The sequence below is a fragment of the Engystomops pustulosus genome, unplaced genomic scaffold (genome assembly GCF_040894005.1).
Source record: "Engystomops pustulosus unplaced genomic scaffold, aEngPut4.maternal MAT_SCAFFOLD_214, whole genome shotgun sequence".
In the NCBI taxonomy this organism is placed as follows: Eukaryota; Metazoa; Chordata; class Amphibia; order Anura; family Leptodactylidae; genus Engystomops; species Engystomops pustulosus.
Window position 1 is genome coordinate 92006 of NW_027285094.1, and position 14496 is coordinate 106501.

Below are 14496 nucleotides of genomic sequence, written 5' to 3' on the forward strand. Positions count from 1 at the left end.
ACCCCCTCACTATATACTACAGTCATACCCACCCCTCACTATATACTACAGTCATACCCCCCTCACTATATACTACAGTCATACCCACCTCACTATATACTACAGTCATACCCCCCCCCTCACTATATACTACAGTCATACCCACCCCTCACTATATACTACAGTCATACCCCCCCTCACTATATACTACAGTCATACCCCCCTCACTATATACAACAGTCATACCCCCTCTCACTATATACTACAGTCATACCCCCCTCACTATATACTACAGTCATACCCCCCTCACTATATACTACAGTCATACCCCCCTCACTATATACTACAGTCATACCCCCCCTCACTATATACTACAGTCATACCCCCCCTCACTATATACTACAGTCATACCCCCCCTCACTATATACTACAGTCATACCCCCCTCACTATATACTACAGTCATACCCCCCTCACTATATACTACAGTCATACCCCCCCTCACTATATACTACAGTCATACCCCCCCTCACTATATACTACAGTCATACCCACCCCTCACTATATACTACAGTCATACCCCCCTCACTATATACTACAGTCATACCCCCCCTCACTATATACTACAGTCATACCCCACCTCACTATATACTACAGTCATACCCCCTCACTATATACTACAGTCATACCCACCCCTCACTATATACTACAGTCATACCCCCCCTCACTATATACTACAGTCATACCACCCCCTCACTATATACTACAGTCATACCCCCCTCACTATATACTACAGTCATACCCCCCCTCACTATATACTACAGTCATACCCCCCCTCACTATATACTACAGTCATACCCCCTCACTATATACTACAGTCATACCCACCCCTCACTATATACTACAGTCATACCCCCCTCACTATATACTACAGTCATACCACCCCTCACTATATACTACAGTCATACCCCCCCTCACTATATACTACAGTCATACCCCCTCACTATATACTACAGTCATACCCACCCCTCACTATATACTACAGTCATACCCCCCTCACTATATACTACAGTCATACCTCCCCTCACTATATACTACAGACATACCCACCCCTCACTATATACTACAGTCATACCCCCCCTCACTATATACTACAGTCATACCCACCTCACTATATACTACAGTCATACCCCCCTCACTATATACTACAGTCATACCCCCCTCACTATATACTACAGTCATACCCCCCCTCACTATATACTACAGTCATACCCCCTCACTATATACTACAGTCATACCCCCCCTCACTATATACTACAGTCATACCCCCCTCACTATATACTACAGTCATACCCCCCCTCACTATATACTACAGTCATACCCCCCTCACTATATACTACAGTCATACCCCCCTCACTATATACTACAGTCATACCCCCCCTCACTATATACTACAGTCATACCCCCCTCACTATATACTACAGTCATACCCCCCCTCACTATATACTACAGTCATACCCCCCCTCACTATATACTACAGTCATACCCACCCTCACTATATACTACAGTCATACCCCCCTCACTATATACTACAGTCATACCCCCCCTCACTATATACTACAGTCATACCCCCCCTCACTATATACTACAGTCATACCCCCTTCACTATATACTACAGTCATACCCCCTCTCACTATATACTACAGTCATACCCCCTCTCACTATATACTACAGTCATACCCCCCCTCACTATATACTACAGTCATACCCCCCTCACTATATACTACAGTCATACCCCCTCTCACTATATACTACAGTCATACCCTCCCCTCACTATATACTACAGTCATACCCCCCTCACTATATACTACAGTCATACCCACCCCTCACTATATACTACAGTCATACCCCCCTCACTATATACTACAGTCATACCACCCCCTCACTATATACTACAGTCATACCCCCCCTCACTATATACTACAGTCATACCCCCTCTCACTATATACTACAGTCATACCCCCTCTCACTATATACTACAGTCATACCCCCTCTCACTATATACTACAGTCATACCCCCCCCTCACTATATACTACAGTCATACCCCCCCTCACTATATACTACAGTCATACCCTCCCCTCACTATATACTACAGTCATACCTCCCCTCACTATATACTACAGTCATACCCCCCTCACTATATACTACAGTCATACCCACCCCTCACTATATACTACAGTCATACCACCCCTCACTATATACTACAGTCATACCCCCCTCACTATATACTACAGTCATACCCACCCCTCACTATATACTACAGTCATACCCCCCCTCACTATATACTACAGTCATACCCCCCTCACTATATACTACAGTCATACCCCCCTCACTATATACTACTGTCATACCCCCCCTCACTATATACTACAGTCATACCCCCCCCTCACTATATACTACAGTCATACCCCCCTCACTATATACTACAGTCATACCCACCCCTCACTATATACTACAGTCATACCCACCCCTCACTATATACTACAGTCATACCCCCCCTCACTATATACTACAGTCATACCCCCCCTCACTATATACTACAGTCATACCCCCCCTCACTATATACTACAGTCATACCCCCCTCACTATATACTACAGTCATACCCCCCCTCACTATATACTACAGTCATACCCCCCTCACTATATACTACAGTCATACCCCCCCTCACTATATACTACAGTCATACCCCCCCTCACTATATACTACAGTCATACCCTCCCCTCACTATATACTACAGTCATACCCACCCCTCACTATATACTACAGTCATACCCCCCTCACTATATACTACAGTCATACCCCCCCTCACTATATACTAAAGTCATACCCCCTCTCACTATATACTACAGTCATACCCCCTCTCACTATATACTACAGTCATACCCCCTCTCACTATATACTACAGTCATACCCCCTCTCACTATATACTACAGTCATACCCCCCCCTCACTATATACTACAGTCATACCTCCCCTCACTATATACTACAGTCATACCCCCCTCACTATATACTACAGTCATACCCCCCTCACTATATACTACAGTCATACCCCCCCCTCCCTCACTATATACTACAGTCATACCCCCCCCTCACTATATACTACAGTCATACCCCCCCTCACTATATACTACAGTCATACCCCCTCTCACTATATACTACAGTCATACCCCCCTCACTATATACTACAGTCATACCCCCTCTCACTATATACTACAGTCATACCCCCCCTCACTATATACTACAGTCATACCCCCCCCTCACTATATACTACAGTCATACCTCCCCTCACTATATACTACAGTCATACCTCCCCTCACTATATACTAGTCATACCCCCCTCACTATATACTACAGTCATACCCCCCCTCACTATATACTACAGTCATACCCCCTCTCACTATATACTACAGTCATACCCCCTCTCACTATATACTACAGTCATACCCCCTCTCACTATATACTACAGTCATACCCCCTCTCACTATATACTACAGTCATACCCCCCCCTCACTATATACTACAGTCATACCCCCCCCTCACTATATACTACAGTCATACCCCCTCTCACTATATACTACAGTCATACCCCCCTCACTATATACTACAGTCATACCCCCTCTCACTATATACTACAGTCATACCCCCCCTCACTATATACTACAGTCATACCCCCTCTCACTATATACTACAGTCATACCCCCTCTCACTATATACTACAGTCATACCCCCCCCTCACTATATACTACAGTCATACCCACCCTCACTATATACTACAGTCATACCCACCCCTCACTATACACTACAGTCATACCCCCCCCTCACTATATACTACAGTCATACCTCCCCTCACTATATACTACAGTCATACCCCCTCTCACTATATACTACAGTCATACCCCCCCTCACTATATACTACAGTCATACCCCCCCCTCACTATATACTACAGTCATACCCCCCTCACTATATACTACAGTCATACCCCCCTCACTATATACTACAGTCATACCCCCCCCTCACTATATACTACAGTCATACCACCCCTCACTATATACTACAGTCATACCACCCCCTCACTATATACTACAGACATACCCCCCCTCACTATACACTACAGTCATACCCCCCCTCAGTATATACTACAGTCATACCCTCCCTCACTATATACTACAGTCATACCTCCCTCACTATATACTACAGTCATACCACCCCCTCACTATATACTACAGACATACCCCCCCTCACTATACACTACAGTCATACCCCCCCTCAGTATATACTACAGTCATACCCTCCCTCACTATATACTACAGTCATACCTCCCTCACTATATACTACAGTCATACCACCCCCTCACTATACACTACAGTCATACCCCCCCTCAGTATATACTACAGTCATACCCTCCCTCACTATATACTACATACCGTGGCTCTCTGGACCCTCCTCCCGGTGAATCTCTCCTTCCCCTCTACACGATGATTTGCTGTGGATCTTCTGCTTTTTCTTCCCTCAGGACCAAAAGACAGAATCCCCTTCTCCAGGAGATCATTCTGCTCCAGCACAGCAGACCGGAGCCAGACCCGACGCATCATCAGGTGCAGCACAGAGACATCGGGGAGGAAGACAGAGACATCGGGGAGGAAGACAGAGACATCGGGGAGAAGGACAGAGACATCGGGGAGGAAGACACAGACATCGGGGAGGAAGACACAGACATCGGGGAACAGGACAGAGACATCGGGGAGGAAGACACAGACATCGGGGAGAAGGACAGAGACATCGGGGAGCAGGACAGAGACATCGGGGAGGAAGACACAGACATCGGGGAGAAGGACAGAGACATCGGGGAGGAAGACACAGACATCGGGGAGGAAGACAGAGACATCGGGGAACAGGACAGAGACATCGGGGAAGAAGACACAGACATCGGGGAACAGGACAGAGACATCGGGGAGGAAGACACAGACATCGGGGAACAGGACAGAGACATCGGGGAGCAGGGCTGAGATATCGGGGAGCAGGGCAGAGATATCGGGGAAGAAGACAGAGACATCGGGGAGCAGGACAGAGACATCGGGGAGGAAGACAGAGACATCGGGGAACAGGACAGAGACATCGGGGAGGAAGACACAGACATCGGGGAACAGGACAGAGACATCGGGGAGCAGGGCTGAGATATCGGGGAGCAGGGCAGAGATATCGGGGAAGAAGACAGAGACATCGGGGAGCAGGACAGAGACATCGGGGAGGAAGACTGAGACATCGGGGAGGAAAACAGAGACATCGGGGAGGAAGACAGAGACATCGGGGAGCAGGACAGAGACATCGGGGAGAAGGACAGAGACATCGGGGAGGAAGACACAGACATCGGGGAACAGGACAGAGACATCGGGGAGGAAGACAGAGACATCGGGGAGCAGGACAGAGACATCGGGGAGGAAGACACAGACATCGGGGAACAGGACAGAGACATCGGGGAGGAAGACAGAAACATCAGGGAGGAAGACAGAGACATTGGGGAGAAGGACAGAGACATAGACGAGGAAGACAAACACATCAGGGAGGACAGAAAGATCGGGTAGGGCAGAGACATCGAAGAACAGGACAGAGACATCGAGGAACAGGACAGAGACATCGAGGAGCAGGACAGAGACATCGGGGAGCAGGAGAGAAACATCGGGGAGCAGGACAGAGACATCGGGGAGCAGGACAGAGACATCGGGGAGAAGGACAGAGACATCGGTGAGCAGGACAGAGACATCGGGGAGCAGGACAGAGACATCGGGGAGCAGGACAGAGACATCGGTGAGCAGGACAGAGACTTCGGGGAACAGGACAGAGACTTCGGGGAACAGGACAGAGACTTCGGGGAGCAGGACAGAGACATCGGGGAGCAGGACAGAGACATCGGGGAGCAGGACAGAGACATCGGGGAACAGGACAGGGACATCGGGGAGCAGGACAGAGATATCGGGGAGCAGGACAGAGACATCGGGGAGCAGCACAGAGACATCGGGGAGCAGGACAGAGATATCGGGGAGCAGGACATAGACATAAGGAAGGGCAGAGACATCGGGGAGCAGGACAGAGACATCGGAGAGCAGGACAGAGACATCGGGGAACAGGACAGAGACATCGGGGAGCAGGACAGAGACATCGGGAAGGGCAGAGACATCGAGGAGCAGGACAGAGGGATCCGGGAAACTTCAGAGGAAGAAGAGAAGAGGAGCCGGAGATCAGCACCAAGGACAGAGACATCGGGGAGACTCCAGCCCGGGCCGTGCAATCAGGTAAATCCGCTGTGTGTGAGCAGAAGAGCAGAAGAGCAGAAGATCCCGAGGTCTCAGACACTTGCTGAAAGCTCAGAGACAAAGTTGCAGCGAAGAGAAGACAGGACAAGTTATATGAGGGGTTCAGCAGGAGAGGGGGGAAGGGCATGAAGGGTGAGGGGGCAGGAATCCTGACTATCCACTCAGGTACATTTGGGGTGCAGAGGGTTCACTGTGGCATTGCTGGGTGCTGTGGAATTGCTGGGTGCTGTGGAATTGCTGGGTGCTGTGGCATTGCTGGGTGCTGTGGCATTGCTGGGTGCTGTGGCATTGCTGGGTGCTGTGGCATTGCTGGGTGCTGTGGGATTGCTGTGTGCTGTGAAATTGCTGGGTGCTGTGGCATTGTTGGGTGCTGTGGGATTGCTGTGTGCTGTGAAATTGCTGGGTGCTGTGGCATGTTTGGGTGCTGTGGGATTGCTGGGGCTGTGAAATTGCTGGGTGCTGTGGCAACGGTGGGTGCTGTGGCATTGCCGGGTGCTGTGGGATTGCTGGATGCTGTGGCATTACTGGGTGCTGTGGAATTGCTGGGTCCTGTGGCATTGCTGGGTGCTGTGGGATTGCAGGGTCCTGTGACATTGCTGGGTGCTGTGGCATTGCTGGGTGCTGTGGCATTCCTGGGTGCTGTGGGATTGCTGGGTGCTGTGGAATTGCTGGGTGCTGTGGGATTGCTGGGTGCTGTGGGATTGCAGGGTCCTGTGACATTGCTGGGTGCTGTGGCATTGCTGGGTGCTGTGGAATTGCTGGGTGCTGTGGAATTGCTGGGTGCTGTGGCATTGCTGGGTGCTGTGGAATTGCTGGGTCCTGTGGCATTGCTGGGTGCTGTGGGATTGCAGGGTCCTGTGGCATTGCTGGGTGCTGTGGCATTGCTGGGTGCTGTGGAATTGCTGGGTGCTGTGGGATTTCTGGGTGCTGTTGCATTGTTGGGTGCTGTGGCATTGTTGGGTGCTGTGGCATTGCTGGGTGCTGTGGCATTGCTGGGTCCTGTGGCATTGCTGGGTGCTGTGGCAATGGTGGGTGCTGTGGCATTGCCGGGTGCTGTGGAATTGCTGGGTGCTGTGGGATTTCTGGGTGCTGTGGCATTGCTGGGTGCTGTGGCATTGTTGGGTGCTGTGGGATTTCTGGGTGCTGTGGCATTGCTGGGTGCTGTGGAATTGCTGGGTGCTGTGGCATTGCTGGGTGCTGGGCACAGCAGGGGATGACCTGTTATATTTAGCAGCATAGTCGGGGCTTGTGAGGTGAGGATAGATTACTGGGTCATATAAGTGGAAGTTGTTCTAGGTTGGCTTAGAGGCAAACTGATGCTATAGACACGAAAGACCAGCTCTGTTAGGATCCAGAGAAGGATAACACAGCACAACACTCTGGGTACAAACTGCATACACCCTAATGACACCAAACACACACCCCACCATGTACCTACCCCAAGCACCCACACTGCATGCACCCCACAATGTGCTGACCCCACACTGCATGTACCCCACAATGTACTGCCCCCACGCTGCATGCACCCCACAATGTACTGCCCCCACGCTGCATGCACCCCACAATGTACTGACCCCACACTGCATGCACCCCACAATGTACTGCCCCCATGCTGCATGCACCCCACAATGTACTGCCCCCATGCTGCATGCACCCCACAATGTACTGCCCCCATGCTGCATGCACCCCACAATGTACTGACCCCACACTGCATGCACCCCACAATGTACTGACCCCACACTCCATGCACCCCACAATGTACTGACCCCACACTCCATGCACCCCACAATCTACTGCCCCCACACTGAATGCACCCCACAATGTACTGCCCCCACACTGCATGCACCCCACAATGTACTGCCCCCACACTGCATGTGCCCCACAATGTACTGCCCCCACGCTGCATGCACCCCACAATGTACTGACCCCACGCTGCATGCACCCCACAATGTACTGCCCCCACGCTGCATGCACCCCACAATGTACTGACCCCACACTGCATGCACCCCACAATGTACTGACCCCACACTCCATGCACCCCACAATCTACTGCCCCCACACTGAATGCACCCCACAATGTACTGCCCCCACACTGCATGCACCCCACAATGTACTGCCCCCACGCTGCATGCACCCCACAATGTACTGCCCCCATGCTGTATGCACCCCACAATGTACTGACCCCACACTGCATGCACCCCACAATGTACTGACCCCACACTCCATGCACCCCACAATCTACTGCCCCCACGCTGCATGCACCCCACAATGTACTGACCCCACACTCCATGCACCCCACAATGTACTGCCCCCATGCTGCATGCACCCCACAATGTACTGACCCCACACTGCATGCACCCCACAATGTACTGACCCCACACTCCATGCACCCCACAATCTACTGCCCCCACACTGCATGCACCCCACAATGTACTGCCCGCACACTGCATGCACCCCACAATGTACTGCCCCCACACTGAATGCACCCCACAATGTACTGCCCCCACACTGCATGCACCCCACAATCTACTGCCCCCACACTGAATGCACCCCACAATGTACTGCCCCCACACTGCATGCACCCCATAATGTACTGCCCCCACACTGCATGCACCCCACAATGTACTGACCCCACACTGCATGCACCCCACAATGTACTGACCCCACACTGCATGCACCCCACAATCCTCTAGTCACATACTGATGCACCGCTCACCCTACAATGACAGTACCCCAATACTGCCTATGCCTTATGTGCAGGCTTGTGATGCATAGTATCTGTACCCCACAATACTGTGAGCCTGCACCGTGTAGCGGCGGCTGCCATCTGTCTCCGGGCGCTGGGGCTGCCGCTCTCTGCGGGATACATCACATCTGGTTGTGTTGCTCTATTTTCCTCTCCGTGTACAAGTGTCTTGTCTGTGTCTTTCGTCTCTTTATATTGTATAATGTGCGGCGTCTCCTCCATCTGTTTGTCACTAATTACCAGAGAATTCTGCACTTTTCTTAAAGGTGATGTGTAATGTATGAGAAGGGGGAGGTCATGGAACATAGAACATGGGACATAGGACATAGGACATGGAACATAGGACATAGAACATAGGACATAGAACATAGGACATAGAACATGGAACATAGGACATAGAACATGGAACATAGAACATAGGACATAGGACATAGAACATGGGACATGGAACATGGAACATAGAACATAGAACATGGAACATAGGACATAGGACATAGAACATAGAACATAGGACATAGGACATAGAACATGGGACATAGAACATGGGACATAGAACATGGGACATGGAACATAGGACATAGAACATGGAACATAGGACATAGAACATAGGACATGGAACATAGGACATGGAACATGGGACATAGAACATAGGACATAGAACATGGAAAATAGAACATGGGGCACACAGAACATGGGACTTATCACATAGAACAAGGGACATGGAACATAGGACATGTGACATAGAACAGGGAACATAGAAAATGGGACATAGAACACGCAGGTGACGTCTTGGACACAGGTGTTGCGGTTTTATCTTAGAGGATTTTGCATCCTCCTTCCCGGAGACCCCCCCCCCCCATCTCTGCCTCTTCCAGGATCTGGTTTCCATGGCTACTCAGCCCCCCTACCCCAGACAATGCTCGGAGCCTGTGTGTAGCATTTATATGGGGGATGAGGCCAGGAGCTGCTCAGTGTCACCCAGAGGTGCTGCTCCTGCAGGAGAAATAGAGGGGCCAAGTCATGCAAGAGTCACAGAGGAGGGGCCACAGGAGGCCGGGAAGGTCACAGGTCATGCTTTCCCCTATTTCTAGAATCCAGTGTGAGATCTGATCCCAGATAATCTTAATGGAAGACTAATGCTACCAATCCCTACGATGCTTCAAGTGCCAAAGGAAACATGAAACGAACAAATCGGTCAAACATAATCAAATTCATTTCCAGAGTGGAGGTTCAGGGTAGTAAGTCTGATCACATAGGAATTCAAAGAGAACCTGTCAGCAGATGCGACCCTGAGACTGCAGCCAGTGTTATGTATAGTCCCTGGAGAGATGTGTAATCAGACCTCACACTGCTGTGCTCTGTGCTCTCTGCAGCCAGTGTTATGTATTGTCCCTGGAGAGATATGTAATCAGACCTCACACTGCTGTGCTCTGTGCTCTCTGCTGCCAGTGTTATGTATTGTCCCTGGAGAGATGTGTAATCAGACCTCACACTGCTGTGCTCTGTGCTCTCTGCAGCCAGTGTTATGTACTGTCCCTGGAGAGATGTGTAATGATACCTCACACTGCTGTGCTTTGTGCTCTCTGCAGCCAGTGTTATGTATTGTCCCTGGAGAAATGTGTAATCAGACCTCACACTGCTGTGCTCTGTGCTCTCTGTAGCCAGTGTTATGTATTGTCCCTGGAGAGATGTGTAATCAGACCTCACACTGCTGTGCTCTGTGCTCTCTGCAGCCAGTGTTATGTACTGTCCCTGGAGAGATGTGTAATCAGACCTCACACTGCTGTGCTCTGTGCTCTCTGCAGCCAGTGTTATGTATTGTCCCTGGAGAGATGTGTAATCAGACCTCACACTGCTGTGCTCTGTGCTCTCTGCAGCCAGTGTTATGTATTGTCCCTGGAGAGATGTGTAATCAGTCCTCACACTGCTGTGCTCTGTGCTCTCTGTAGCCAGTGTTATGTATTGTCCCTGGAGAGATGTGTAATCAGACCTCACACTGCTGTGCTCTGTGCTCTTTGCAGCCAGTGTTATGCATTGTCCCTGGAGAGTTGTGTAATCAGACCTCACACTGCTGTGCTCTGTGCTCTCTGCAGCCAGTGTTATGTATTGTCCCTGGAGAGATGTGTAATCAGACCTCACACTGCTGTGCTCTGTGCTCTCTGCAGCCAGTGTTATGTATTGTCCCTGGAGAGATGTGTAATCAGCCCTCACACTGCAGTGCTCTGTACTCAGGGGAAGATGCCCCTCATGATCTCTGGGATGCGGGAAAGGTCTCTCCTGCTGATTCCCAGAATCTAAAATAATAATACGTTTTATAATTGTCTACATCCTAACGCAGAGGATCCAACCATGTACCGAGACAATAAGGAATTTGGTGGTTTATTTTTAACCCCAATAAAAAGGGAGGATTATACACCACCACTAGGAGGAGATCACTACATATACATTATACATCACCACTAGGAGGAGATCACTACATACACATTATACACCACCACTAGGGGGAGATCACTACATATACATTATACATCACCACTAGGAGGAGATCACTACATACACATTATACACCACCACTAGGAGGAGATCACTATATACACATTATACACCACCACTAGGAGGAGATCACTACATACAGATTATACACCACCACTAGGAGGAGATCACTACATATACATTATACATCACCACTAGGAGGAGATCACTACATACACATTATACACCACCACTAGGGGGAGCTCACTACATACACATTATACACCACCACTAGGAGGAGATCACTACATACACATTATACACCACCACTAGGAGGAGATCACTACATACACATTATACACCACCACTAGGGGGAGATCACTACATACACATTATACACCACCACTAGGAGGAGATCACTACATACACATTATACACCACCACTAGGGGGAGATCACTACATACACATTATACACCACCACTAGGGGGAGATCACTACATACAGATTATACACCACCACTAGGGGGAGATCACTACATACACATTATACACCACCACTAGGGGGAGATCACTACATACACATTATACACCACCACTAGGGGGAGATCACTACATACACATTATACACCACCACTAGGGGGAGATCACTACATACACATTATACACCACCACTAGGAGGAGATCACTACATACAGATTATACACCACCACTAGGGGGAGATCACTACATACAGATTATACACCACCACTAGGGGGAGATCACTACATACAGATTATACACCACCACTAGGGGGAGATCACTACATACACATTATACACCACCACTAGCGGGAGATCACTACATACACATTATACACCACCACTAGGGGGAGATCACTAGATACAGATTATACACCACCACTAGGAGGAGCTCACTACATACACATTATACACCACCACTAGGGGGAGCTCACTACATACACATTATACACCACCACTAGGGGGAGATCACTACATATACATTATACATCACCACTAGGAGGAGATCACTACATACACATTATACACCACCACTAGGAGGAGATCACTACATACAGATTATACACCACCACTAGGGGGAGATCACTACATACACATTATACACCACCACTAGGGGGAGATCACTACATACACATTATACACTACCACTAGGAGGAGATCACTACATACACATTATACACCACCACTAGGAGGAGATCACTACATACAGATTATACACCACCACTAGGAGGAGATCACTACATACAGATTATACACCACCACTAGGGGGGAGATCACTACATACACATTATACACCACCACTAGGGGGAGATCACTACATACATATTATACACCACCACTAGGGGGAGATCACTACATACACATTATACACCACCACTAGGAGGAGATCACTACATACAGATTATACACCACCACTAGGGGGAGATCACTACATACACATTATACACCACCACTAGGGGGAGATCACTACATACACATTATACACCACCACTAGGGGGAGATCACTACATACACATTATACACCACCACTAGGAGGAGATCACTACATACACATTATACACCACCACTAGGGGGAGATCACTACATACACATTATACACCACCACTAGGGGGAGATCACTACATACACATTATACACCACCACTAGGAGGAGATCACTACATACACATTATACACCACCACTAGGGGGAGATCACTACATACACATTATACACCACCACTAGGGGGAGATCACTACATACACATTATACACCACCACTAGGGGGAGATCACTACATACACATTATACACCACCACTAGGAGGAGATCACTACATACACATTATACACCACCACTAGGAGGAGATCACTACATACACATTATACACCACCACTAGGGGGAGATCACTACATACACATTATACACCACCACTAGGAGGAGATCACTACATACAGATTATACACCACCACTAGGGGGAGATCACTACATACAGATTATACACCACCACTAGGAGGAGATCACTACATACAGATTATACACCACCACTAGGAGGAGATCACTACATACACATTATACACCACCACTAGGGGGGAGATCACTACATACACATTATACACCACCACTAGGGGGAGATCACTACATACACATTATACACCACCACTAGGAGGAGATCACTACATACAGATTATACACCACCACTAGGGGGAGATCACTACATACACATTATACACCACCACTAGGAGGAGATCACTACATACAGATTATACACCACCACTAGGAGGACATCACTACATACAGATTATACATCACCACTAGGGGGGAGATCACTACATACACATTATACACCACCACTAGGGGGAGATCACTACATACACATTATACACCACCACTAGGAGGAGATCACTACATACAGATTATACACCACCACTAGGGGGAGATCACTACATACAGATTATACACCACCACTAGGAGGAGATCACTACATACACATTATACACCACCACTAGGAGGAGATCACTACATACACATTATACACCACCACTAGGGGGAGATCACTACATACACATTATACACCACCACTAGGAGGAGATCACTACATACAGATTATACACCACCACTAGGGGGAGATCACTACATACACATTATACACCACCACTAGGAGGAGATCACTACATACAGATTATACACCACCACTAGGAGGACATCACTACATACAGATTATACACCACCACTAGGAGGAGATCACTACATACAGATTATACACCACCACTAGGGGGAGATCACTACATACACATTATACACCACCACTAGGAGATCACTACATACAGATTATACACCACCACTAGGGGGAGATCACTACATACAGATTATACACCACCACTAGGGGGAGATCACTACATACAGATTATACACCACCACTAGGGGAAGATC

The 14496-nt window shown here is 48.8% G+C and overlaps 1 protein-coding gene across 1 annotated transcript in view; it reads left to right on the forward strand.

Annotated features, from left to right (window-relative positions):
- Positions 1-4538: 4538 nt before the first annotated feature.
- Positions 4539-14496, forward strand: part of LOC140109533 (metabotropic glutamate receptor 2-like) — a 45313-nt gene continuing 35355 nt past the window's right edge. The window contains exon 1 of the mRNA XM_072132059.1: positions 4539-6331. The gene's annotated coding sequence lies outside the window, so the exon portion shown is untranslated. The remainder of the gene's footprint in view (positions 6332-14496) is intronic.